This window comes from Catharus ustulatus, chromosome 2, assembly GCF_009819885.2.
Source record: "Catharus ustulatus isolate bCatUst1 chromosome 2, bCatUst1.pri.v2, whole genome shotgun sequence".
NCBI classification, from domain to species: Eukaryota; Metazoa; Chordata; class Aves; order Passeriformes; family Turdidae; genus Catharus; species Catharus ustulatus.
Window position 1 is genome coordinate 10,796,318 of NC_046222.1, and position 12,910 is coordinate 10,809,227.

The following is a 12,910-nucleotide window of genomic DNA, read 5'->3' on the forward strand; positions in this document are numbered from 1 at the left end:
GATCAACTAGGCAAAAACCTACATGAATAGTACTGAGAGGTGAAATCACTCTTGGCCTTGAGGTGTGGAAGAAGGAAGGGATCAGGGAGATAAAATATTTCCCTGAATCTGATGCCTGCAGCACAGCTCGTGTCCCCATTCCATATGGTAAAAAGCATTACTAAAATACAGAAATGAGGAGATTCCCTTTATGGCACCCTCATTAGCTGTCTTATTCTCAAGAGACTGAAAGGACTGATTAAATCAGTTTTAAGACACCATAAAAGAAGTCAGCTCTACTAGTGGCTCAGCTCTGTCAGTGTGGATTTTTTCTGCAACCAAGAAGTTGAATCCAAGTGCTGCTAAATGAAGATTTTTATGAAGTTGCTTCAGATTACGTTTATTATCAGGAATTTGGTATCTGCCAGTTTAGTCTCTCCTTTGTGAAGTGACAGGCTTTTAAACTTGTCAAGAAAAATATTTGTCATTTAAAAAAAATCTCTAAGAACTAACCCATCTGTGATTATTACAGTTCTGTGCTCTTTATCTTACTGCCTGCCTTCCATGTCTTCTTTGATGGAGTTTTTTCTAGCATTCATAAATAATTGACACTGTTGATGATTTTTCTTAAAGTATGACATCTATCAGAGACCTTAAGAGAATGGCAAAGATAAAATAGCATAGTATAGTTTCTTACCCGGAGGAGAAATAAAAAATTCCAATTCCTGAAGATGCATGTCAGCTAGGATAAATTTGACATTAGTATTATTATTACCTTCCTCTATTGTCTGTCTTCCTTTCTAATTTTGTTTGTTTGTTTGTTTTTGGGTTGTTGGGGTTTTTTTAACAGTACTCAGGTTTGATCATTCCTGTTAATAAGCAAGGCAACACTTGAGTTCTCCTGAACATTTGGGGTTCTGGATTTTGTAGAAATATAAAGTAAATTTTTCTCAGAAATAATTCTTCTCAGTAAAAGTTTCTTCATAGAAAAAAATAATCAAGTGTTGGAACAGACTGCCCAAAAGTGGAGTCACCACCCCTGGAAGTGCTCAAGAAGTGACTGGACATTGCACTCAGTGCCATGATCTAGTTTTCAGGATGGAGATCTATCAAAGGCTGGACTAAATAATCTTGGAAGTATTTTCCAACATAAAGATTCTGTGATCCTGCCTGGAAGGGCTTCCTGCTGAATTTTTTGCCACTAAACTGAAAGGAAGAGGGGACTGATCTCCTAACCTATTTTCCTGTCAAAGCAGAAAACTTACTCTTATAAGCTATTACTTTGGCCTTCAAAAAACGGGCCTGTTTTCCTAAGGTGAATGCTTCCTTATCAGTGGTCTGAGACCCACAAACCCACAGGGTCACTTTCCAGGGTATCACGTGAATACCCTGATACTGCCCACTAGCTTAGGTATGAGTGGGGTTTTTTTTCAGAACAAAGTATAAATATTTCTAGCTTGATCTTTGAAGACAGTCTAGGTATTAAGAGGTGTTGCTTCTCTCCTCTGCTCTTTATACTGAATAAGAACCTTTTCATGACTGACCCTGTGTCTGAAAATGAAGGGCTGACCTGTGATAGTCCCAGCAAGAGTTACACTGACTGCCAAGTTTCATCACATAGGTCCAGGCACTGCACACTAAAAAAGGAGGACAAAAGTTGCAAGATTCATACACTCCACAAATTCACTGTAGTCTTAGCTATGAAAATTTAATCTGGTTATCAAAACAGCATATAACTTCTTGAGAACATCACTGACTTGGTCGATAAAGAAATGGTCAAAAATGGTTTTCTGCAAGGTGTTCATCTCAGATCTAGACTGTGGTTTACCTTGTTTAACTAAAAATTAAAAAAAAAAATAGCATTGTCAGACTGAGGGTAGCCCCTGGTCGTTGCTAACACCTCAGGAGAGAAAAGAATTAAGAAACTATTCAAGAGGACTTGGTATACCTGCAAGATGTCTGTAAGTCAGGGATAAAAAAGCTGAAATTAGCTGGAAAGCAGTATTTGCAGGTCTTTGTTTGAAAAAGGACACAGACTTTGTATGCTAAGACTGTAAGTAAGGATTTAGAAGTAAGAGCCCTCTTCTGGAGCTAAGCAGGTCTAGCATTATGAAAGCTTTTTTTTTCCTGACTAGAAAGTGCTATATTAACAGACAGTATAATTGTCCTAGGAAAAGGCAGCCCCACACCACTGTACTAAGAAGGAGATATTACTCAGGAGGTGATGGGGAGGTTTCATTTGGTGTTTTGTTTTGTTTTCTCTGCATCAATGGTGAGATCACTGTCAGATGCTGTGTCCAATGCTGAAATTGGTGGCTCTGAAAAGAGACTGAGAAAATTGGAATGGCCACAGAGAAGAGCTCTGAGAATGACTGGATCAGGAAAAGTCCAAGAATGAAAGAAGAAAAACTGTATGTATCAGTAAGCATATGCTGAGCTTGCACTTCAGTAGACTACTGAAGTTGCATACAGACAAATGAAACCAAAGGTTTGTTTTGTTTGTCGTTACAAGAAAAAAAAACCAACTTACTCAGGATTTCCTACACCGAGCTAAAGTTCATTTGTTTTCCGTCCCTGGTGTTAGCTCCAATGGGAACTGCGGCTTTGTGAAGAAAGAGCTGGGGTGATCAGAGGATCAAAGGGCAGGGCTGCAGGGCAGTGCAGGTAGAAGTCAGGGCAGCTCCTGCGGGTCACTGCCCGGGCATGGCAGGCCACACAGGGACTGCCTGGTGCTGGGGTGATCCTGAACGCGGGACAGCCGCTCCCAACACGTGCTGTGGGGGCACACCTGGGCACAGGGGTAGGAATGACTGCTCCAGCCATACGCAAGGGCTCAGCTCTGTCTTTGCTGCCTTTTGCTCAGCCCTCCTCGCCCAGGTACTGCCACGGCTCGTCCCCAGGCGCTGAGCTGGGATGAAGCAGTGGCAGGAGAGAAGGACAGCGGTGAACCACGGCTCTCCTGTGCGTGGGGCTGCCACCCCAAACAAGCCCATCAGTGATCGTGTTCACCCTTACAATCAGCAAGGCTGGTTGCCAATCTGAGCCTGACCTGACTTATGAAAGCTTTAAATCCGTAGTAGGCAGGTATTTCCTTCACCTCTGGAAAAGGTGAATTGACTTAAGGGAATTAACTACAAACATAGCGGCGTCCCAGTAATCCCCTGGAAAACACTGCAGCGGGTGACAGGCAGGTGTCAGCTTGGAAATTACCAAGCACGGGTTCAGCGGAATCAGCAGCGAATCCCAAATCGTGCTGGTCCCACCGGGGGCGTGAGGGCACGGCCGCTCCTGCCTCAGAGCTCGCCCAAACCCTGGATCTCCTCCGTGTGTGCCCTCCCAAACGCGGCTCCTTCGTACGGCCGGTGGCTGCTCCGCCACGAGGTGGCGGCGCGGGCCGGGGCTGTGGAGCTGGGACCGCCCTTCCCCGGCCGGGACCGCCCTTCTCCGGCCGGGACCGCCCTTCTCCGGCCGGGGCCGCCCTTGTTCCGGCCGGGACCGCCCTTCTCCGGCCGCCCTGGCCGTGCCGGGACCGCCCTTCCTCAGCCGCCCTCTCCCTGTCTGGACCGCCCTTCCCCGGCCGGCCTGGCCCCGCCAGGACCGCCTTTCCCCGGCCGCCCTCTCCCTGCCCGGGCCGCCCTTCTCGTGCCGGTGCTTGTGCCGGTGCTTGTGCCGTGCCCTCACACGCCGCCACCCGTGTGAGGGGAGCCGGGCCCACCGCGCTGCGGGCCCCGTGTGGAGCCGGCGGCGGGAGCGCTGTGTGGGCTCGGTTGCTGAGAGTTTGCGTTTCAAAAAACAGAACGGCAGGATACTGCGATACTGCTCCAAATCCCCTGCCAAGGCAGGGTCACCTGGGTAGGTGCACAGGAGTGTGTGCAGGTGGGTTTGGAATGTCTCCAGAGAAGGAGACTCTACACCGTCCCTCGGAAGCTTTTCCAGTGCTCTGCCACCCTTAGTGCAAAGTTCTTCCTTGTGTTGAGATTGATCTTTTTGTGGTTTAATTTATAGCCACTGCTCCTTGTCCTGTTGCTGGGCATCACTGAACAAAGCCTGGCTCCAGCCCCCCTTGGATATATTTGTGTGTACTGATAGCCCCCTGTCTCAGCCTTCTCCGGACTAAACAGACCCAACTCCTGCAGTCTCTGCTCGTCAGAGAGATGCTCCAGACCCGTCATCAGCTTTAGTCAGATGCTTCTGACCTATAATTATTTTTTAAAAACTACTTAGAGGATTGAAGATGTCAGATTTGTGAGGCAATCACACTCTTTTACTATGGTGCCATTAGAATACTGCCTCAGGGAGATGCAAATACAGAGAGCTAGCTCGTGTAAATTCCTCGTGGTAGTGTACTTAGCTGGATTAGTTCTTTTAAACAGAGCTCCTCAGGCTTAAGTTTTAAATTAAGATAGTGAGCACAACCTAAACTATAGCAGCAGACTTGCTGAAATTAGAGAAATAGAGAATTTGTTATGGAAATTCATTGAATCAGGACTAGCCTATACATTCACCTATTCAAAACATTTTTCTCTTTGGAATATGGGTGGTAAATAGGTAGAAAACCTGTTTTACCTACTTTGGGTTTTTTCCAGTGTGCCCGTACCCACAGCACAGCTGGTCAGCCTGCTAAAATATGTGAGGAAAATAGTAGAGATGCTGCCACGAGATGTGGTTGTGCTTCACATGACCTTAGACATTTGTTGGCTTTAGCAAAATTCTGCTCAATACAAATGAAGGTCTGAAAGGGATAGAGGTATTAATAATTTATTATAAATCTGTTATTGATGGTAAGAAAAGCAAGCTCTCTAAAAATGAACGCAAGCCATGGTATTTGTCTTAGGGATTCCATGACTCAAGCTGAGATAGCAACAAAGCACTTTGAAGGTTAATTATGGACCATATGATGGCAGCAACAGGTGAGATGTGGTAATCATGTCATCACCAGAGATGCTTTAGAGACTTACATTTCCAAAGGTCTATATTTAAAAAATGAAGGGAGATACTGCAAAAGCTAGGAAGTGGTGAGAGAGAAAGCATGAAGAAAAACTCACCAGTGAGTGAGAAGTTAGAAGTGACTCTTGAGTGAGTGAAATACCATTCTGCTTGTCTAGCATGGGGCATTTCATTTTAGCATATAGTGGAATTCAGGTGTTAGAATGAGTTTACAAAACAGAGATTAAACAACTAAACTCCATTCACACTTTCTGTTGTTAAGGAAAAAATACGCTGATTTATAGTGACTATTAAAAATTACCATATTATTTTGATGATTTATATATGGTTCTAGCCCTTTATTGCTGACCACAAATCTGAATTTGTAAGATAATTTTAGAGTCAGTTTCCTATGATGAAGGAAGTCTTGTCAGCTATTAGAGGGAGCCTGACTAATTAGGCTAATAAAGAAACTGCTTCCAGGCTCTGCTAGAAGATCATAGATTGTTCTTGATTTGCATCTTAATAAGAAATCATTGGTGGTGTAAAGAACTCCTTTGGTTATTAAAATATGACCTGAATATTGCAACCTGTTACAGGTAAGCATTTGCTGATACGGAAGTGGCGCAGAGAGGAAAAATTCATCGCGCTTTTCTATTTTCTAGTTGTTTCCAGTTCATTCTGTCTCTAGCATTCTTATTAAATTTGTTGGTCAGGAGCTGAGGAACATTATTAAGTGCTTGCATTTGCTGCTTGAAATACATCAAGAAGCAAAGATATGTAGGACACCAGTAAAGAGCAATTTTATGCCTGGTGCTTTCAAGCTCACCTCTTTAGATACTATTTACATGTCATCACTAGTCCCTCTTCATGTTCTTGTTGTCACCTGCAGAAGAAGAGACACAGCACAGGCAGAGGGAAATAAATAATAAAAGGGATGAAACTCAAATGGAGGAGGAGGCAGAGCAATAATGAGATTTTATATAATGCTCTTTATCTTGAGTACTTCTTAAAGCTGAAGTCAATGGTAACTGCTAGCAAGGTGTTGCTTCCTTCCCTAGCTCAGAAATCCCTAAACCGTAGCAGTACTAGCTGTCAGTCAGACTGGCATAAACCCCTGATCTGTCTGTGAGGCCCTGTGCGTGTGTTACGTAGTGAGGGTAGTGTTACTAAGAGGTTACTCATACCTTTCTCTCACATGATGTAATTAATACAGAGCGAGTGACTCCAAAAGCTAAGAGCGGCCAGAGCGGAGTAATTGTGGATTGTCCCAAATCTCAGAGAATGTGTGAGTGAATGGTGTTAATAGCCTGATTATGTAGCAGTGAGGGCTTAAACATAGATTATGAGGCATATAATTTTATTCCTTAAGGGGCAACTGATTTGGCAATGAGCACCTTGTGGGGGGAGATGGCTTTCTAGAGGAGCTGTGGGACTGGCCAGCTTTTATTTCAGGGAGCACGTAAGTCCTGTTGGATGCTGCAAGTGTTCCTGCCTGATCTGTAGTGCTCTGAGAGCATTTACAGGCACCCTGCCTCACCAGGATGTCTCCTGCTCTTACTCTTTTTTAGGACTTAGTGTTTTACAAAAAAACTTCTACCTTGTTTACACCACTTCTGCATCTGTAGCAAGATTTGTATCAGATGTCACAGGCTCACTTCTCAGTAATCTCGCGTAGCAGACATTTATGTTTCAGAGGAATGGCACTTGGAAAAATCAGCTCCAAGAACTTCATTGACCTTCTGTGAGCTATGTTGAATGACCTATATTAGAACAGAGAACCAGCAGTAATTGCATGCTCAATTTTAGCTGCCCAAAAAAGGTGCAGTCATACAGATACACAGGTGTCTGAGAAGAGACTATTCCTGTAAAGTTTTATGTTTCTTAGAATTTTCCTTTCCAGTTATTGATGAGATCTGCTTTGGAAGGTTGTAATTGTTTATAATGTAACTTCTGTTCAATAACAGTCTCTCAATTCTCTCACTGTCAATGATTCCTAAAGCACAGTTGTGCCTAAGCTATAGAAACATAACTGTGTGACAATTTCAGCAGAAATTCAGCTTTATTTGGGCTGAACAGTTGAAAAAAAATTACTGCATGATTTGCAAAAATTTTTCTCTTAGAGGTTTTTTTTTAAAAAAAAATTCATCTGATAGCTGCACAATAAACTAAATTATTATAACACCAGGAATCAATCAGAAATAATTTAAATATACAAGAAGACTGTATATATGCAAATATAATGCAAGATATTTCATAATAACCCCTTCAAAATTGTGATTTGCAACTTGAAAGACTCAATAATCTGATTTTCTTAGAAGTGTATTTCAAATGCCTTTTGATTTGGGGCAACTGATACCTCCTAATTTAAGGGACCTTTTCAAGTCTGGACTAATCCCTGTTTCCTTTTTAAAACCAGAGAGAATGTGTAGGAGCTGTTGCTGTGAAGAAGCATTACCATCTCAAAAGTGGCTGTTAAGGAATTATTTAGCATTAATAAACTGGAGTTATCAATACTTGAAGTAGCTTTAATTTAGCCATTGAAGTAATGGAAGTGGCAATACAGAAGTTTGATAGGAGTAATTGGTTCTCAGCAGGTAAGCTGGGTAAAACTCTGTTCCTTCCTGCCATTGATGGCCTTTAATATAAACTTCTCACACTTGACCAGTCAGTTTCAGGTTAACTTGGCTATCTTTATAGTGCTACTCTAGCTAAGTTCTCTTTGTGGGATAACTGCTCTAAGTTGCTAGCCAAAAATAGTTTCTGAATGCTCTTTTTTTCTTTCTCCTTCATTCCAAAATAATAGTAATACATGCTCATTCACAGAGCAAGAAATATATTTCTTTTAGAAGCATGGTATTTAATTTCTGTAGTCCAAGCCTATCTTATATAAAAGTTTATTTCCCATAGATTAAAACCCTGCCTTTCTTTCAGCTGGAAAGAGATTTGCATATTTCATTCTTGAAATCACCTCAAGCCTCAACATTGGAGATACCTAAAAACAGCAGATGAATTTCTTACTGTACCAGCTGAAGCAGAATGAGTTAAGTATGGTGCCAAGGTAGATAACCTGTTTTAAGACATGTATTTTGTGTCAAATGATCCCTAACATTATACTCAAGTAATAGTCAATTACTGCTATCAAGAGTGTTTTACCACACTGCAGTGTGTAGTGGTTTCTATTCCATATACTTAGAAAATAGGTCCAAAGACAGACATGCACATGAAAAATGTCCAGATTTTTATTGCTGTGCCATCTGTGCTGAATAATTCTCTTGTTTCTGGTTTACATTATTGGCATCATGAAAACTGATGACAAAAGGGAGGGAAATAATCACAGGTTATTCAAAATTAGTCCTGCAGTAGCTGAAATCTGTAAATTTGTCAGATGATATGTATTTAAACATTTGTCTCAAGGAAAGTTAACATTTTGAACAGTGGTTTGAATGGAAGGACAGGCCACAGATGTGGCTGAGAAGTGTGTGGACCAATCTGAGCTGTACTGTTCAGATAATATGATACCTATCATATTCTCTCAGAGCCTGTCCCTGCTGATTTTAAATTCTTCAGACATCATTTTCCTTTTCTTCCCTGTGAGAGTGAAGAAAAAAAGTATATATATGGATATTCTGTGTTTGTCTAGAACAGCTTGGTGCAAACCTTAGTTCGAGAAATGAGATTTTAGTGACACGTTTCATTGGTGTGGGATGAGATTTAGTCATCCACTTTTGCAGAAAAGGCTTCCAAAATACAAGTCCAGTTTTTGTGAAAGTTCTTTTCCTTGCCATGATCATACTCCTTTCTGTAAGAAGTATGTCTTGATAAATTTGTAGTTTTATTTGAATTCAGAAAAAAAGCTTACAGATACAGAATTGCAGTTATTTATGAAGACCCAAAATATTGTTGTATGGGTTTGGGAAGGGATAGCTAGATCTCAGAGTTTTGATAGTATCATCATTACTTTTAATTTCAGCTAAGTGGCAAGAACGGGTATTGTAAGCCTTAATTATATCTATTAATTTAATTTCTCCTTCTCTTTCATTTCTACTTAAATAAGTAACCAAAGTTAAGTACAGTTTTAGAAATTCCTGTGGAATTTTGAAATGTTTGCCATAGTCTCTGCAATGTTTTTTCTATAGGTGGAGTAGTGGAGAAATTACATTTTAAAAAAGAATGTTTAAAAATGCTTTGTAACCGAGGGTGGGACAGAGCCCAGCACAGCGAGAGAAGATTCTCTCACAGGAATGACCTGATGTTGTTTAACAACCTGGAAAAGAATCTTGATAGTTTGTGGGTCTTTTGCCCTCAAGAGTTTGGAATTTGGATTTCTAAGTTGTTAGTGATAATGTTAATTATATGAGGAGGTAGAATTACGTGTAACAGGTAGAATCATAGGTTTCAATGGGTTTTGATACTATTTTTTCCATAAATTCTTAATGGCTATGGTGTTATGTTGCTGAAAAACTCAGAGTATTTGGGCCATAAATTACTGTCTGTACACTGATTTAAAGAGTGTGCAGAGTGTACAGTGAACTACAGGCTGGGGGTAGAAAGCTGCCCTGCAGAAAAGGACCTGGGGGTGCTGGTCAGCAGTGGCTGAACATGAGCCAGCTGTGCCCAGGAGGCCAAAAGGGCCAGTGGTACCTGGCCTGGATCAGCCACGGTGTGGCAGCAGGACCAGGGCAGTGGCTGTGCCCCTCTACTGGCCCTGCTGAAGCCACACATCAAACCCTGTGTTCATTGAGTTTTGGGCTCCTCACTACAAGAAGGACATTGAAGTGTTGCATACAGGTCCTTGTAGGGAAGGTTTAGGTTCCTTCGGGCATGAGGAAACTTTTCTTCACAGAAGGGGTTGTTAAGCATTGAAATAGACTGCCCAGGGAAGTGTTGGAGTCACCATCCCTGGAGGTATGGAAAAGATGTGCAGATGTGGTACTGAGGGACATGGTTTAATGGTATCCTTGGCAATGCTGGGTGAATAGCTGGGCTCAAAAATCTTAAAGGTCTTTTCCAACCTTAACAATACCATGATTCTGTCTGGGGAAGAATTGACCAGATGGAAGTCAAACTGCGAGCCACGGATTTATGTAAAGAATCATGAGCAGGACTGGACTGCTGTGGAATGGGTCTCAAGCTGCTTTATTTTCCAGTTTCATTACATGGTTGGGGCAATGGGAAGATGCCAGCAGCTCACATCCTCGGCAGCAGCTGCAGAACTTGGTGTTACAATGCACTTTGAAGATTTTTTGACCAATCACAAAAAGCAAAAGCGTAATGACAGTAGTTTTATCCAATCACTATAAGTACATGTACCTTTGGTTAACACAATGCTTGCTTATTTTGAATACAATACCTGCTTGTAAGCTTTACTATACAATGCACAGAGCTCCATTATTAACTTTAGAACTTCCTATATCTTGCTAGATACACTTTTCTGCAGCTTAGGGAGTTAATCTAGCCAAGCATTAATACACAGACCATTGTTTTATTTGTCCTGGCTTTCTACATTTCATATAACTTTTCTTCTTACAAATCTTATGGCTACCACTTAGCTTAGTTTCTGAGGCCTGCTTTTTGCAGCTTTCTCAAAACCCTCTACTTTTAAGGATTTCCACACTCTAATACCATTTTTATCCTAAAGTCAGGTACTTACTCCCAACAATTCTAGACACCTGATTTCAGTGCTGAAAACTAGACTGCTAATCTCTCACATTTGCTAATAAAGAGCTCAATGTTCTGGACTAAAAAGACTGGAGCTCCTGCAGGAGTCCTTCTCTTGTCACTCTGTATTAGGATCTAGCTGACTAGATACCATTTCTTGATCACAAATGAGGTACAACCATCTTAAAAACCTTGAAATGATTCCACAATAAAAAAAAAAAAAACAACCCAAGGAGAATATGTTTATAAAAAACATAAAAGTACTGCATTTGATATATTTTCTTCTACATTAACCTCTGTCTTTAAACAAAAAGGTTACCAAGGTAAGCACTGTCTCACTTTTAACACCATAGTTACAGAGAAACCGGTCGACTTATGTTCTCTGCCTTCCCCCTTTCTAATTTTACAAATGTTTTCATTTTGGAAGAGGGAGGGGACAGATTCAATAATGAGAAAAGAGAGATATATCTGCAGTGTCTGACTGTTGGGAAATAAATATGTCCTATTGATTTGTCCATATGCCATATTTCAGCAAGGTGGCTGCCTTTTTCCCTGTGCGTTAATTTAAAATTTGTTATGGAGGCAGTGAAGGCCCAGCCTAGCTGTTGTCCTTGTGTCACTGGGTTTATGCAGAGGGCAGGATCAGATGTGGCTGATCTCACATCTCTGAGCTGTATCATCACAACTTCTGAGCACCCAATGTGTGGGACCAGTGAGTGTCATTGCCTGAGCTGGCCCGTGACAAACCTGGAAATATCCATGTGTCCAATTTGTTCTTCCTCGTTTGGGTTTTCTCCAAAGTCTTCTGTCCCAACCTTGAATGTTGCTGTAGTGTTTCAGGAAGCTGCTTCATGTGAAAATGGCCTGGCCTCTCCTAATTACAATAGCTCCTTGTTCTGCTGCCAAGAAAATAACATCATCAGCTACTTGGATTATACAGAATATTACGGAATAAAGACAACAACAGAAATACACTGTTATTTTTCCTTCCTTATATCCTGCCTTGTGACAGGAATCCCTCCCCCTGCTAAGTTCATTGGTTAACAATAAACAAAGATGCTTTTAACAGCTGTCTCACTATAGCTTCTGTCCTCTGTGGAGAGTAATATACACTAGAGCCATGATAGTATTTAAAACTGGCTTACCATCATAGTTTTGTTTTTTCTAGTAAACTTAATTTGACTTACAACCTCTCCTAAACAGAGATGATACCCTTTTCTTGCATCTACATACAATGGAGCGTCTACAACTCAAATATTAAAGAGTAGCTTACTTTCTTTTTATCCTTTTTTTTTTTAATCTTGGCAGAGCTAATTGTACTCTGATGAGATACATCATCACCACAAAACTCCAGAAGTGACCAGAAGCTGTAGCTTAACCTGGGGATTTGGGCTTGCTTCTGCCTTTCATTCCTGTTAATAGAAGGTATTGTTTCTCAGTGGTTTTGGAAATTATGTAAATGTATTTAGCTGAATATCAACTACTGATTTATTGCAAATCTTTTTTAAAAAATCCTTGGAAAATTGTCTGCTTTGCCCATAGGAAATGCTTTGAGGAAAGGACAAGGACTTCACTTTCCCTAGCTGTAGATCACTAATTTTGATCAACAAAATTAAGATTTTAATTTCCAAGGACTCCTTCTGTAGTCCACAGAGAGGAAGTGGATCTCATGGAGAATTCCTGTGATCAGAGCTTTATCTCAGATATTCTGTGCCACCTTTCAGGGGAATCTTGTGGAGGAGAGGGGAGAGAAAATTGTCTCAGACACCCTCAGCAGTGTGTGAGGGGTGGATGTGCCTTGATGGTCCCAGTTTTTCAGTGCTGGAGGCTGGGTGGGGGATCTCCTGACAGGGTGCCATGCACAGATAGAGAGGGAGATGCCAGTTTCCACGTGCTGTTGTGCCCTGTCTCCTCCAGAGCTGCTGCAGAAAGGATGGTGAGTTGGAACATCTTGTGAGCCCAATACCTGAATTGTGGGCCACAAGTTCACAGCCAGCTTTTCTTTGGAGTATCAGACCATCCTTTCTCTTCTCTTACAGTTTCTCTGTTAACAGCTGTTTTTTGTTTTTCAAAAAAAATGTAGATGAGGTATCTGACATTTTGGGGCAAAATCTTCCTCATTATTAGAGCAAGCAAGTTACATGACATTAAGTTCTGACTAATGCTTTGTTCCAATTATGGTTGTCAGCTGTGGGTGATAACGTGTGCATTCAGAAAGCACCGACTCTGCCTTTGCACATGAAGAGTGGTCTCAGGAACATGCTCCAGCACTGCAGCCCTGCTGCCCTGCCACCTGCTGTCCCCACAGCTGTCTCAGGCTGCCCATGAGGAGCCTGGTCACATG

At 41.6% G+C, this 12,910-nt stretch overlaps 1 long non-coding RNA gene across 1 annotated transcript; it reads right to left on the reverse strand.

The window, feature by feature from the left end:
* Nucleotides 1-5,630: 5,630 nt before the first annotated feature.
* LOC116992393 lies at nt 5,631-11,337 on the reverse strand. Its single transcript, XR_004417039.1, has 3 exons — nt 11,314-11,337; nt 6,506-6,668; nt 5,631-5,791 (listed from the first exon to the last, which is right to left on the reverse strand). It is a non-coding gene; the product is annotated as an uncharacterized LOC116992393 (long non-coding RNA).
* Between the last annotated feature and the right edge of the window lie 1,573 nt (nt 11,338-12,910).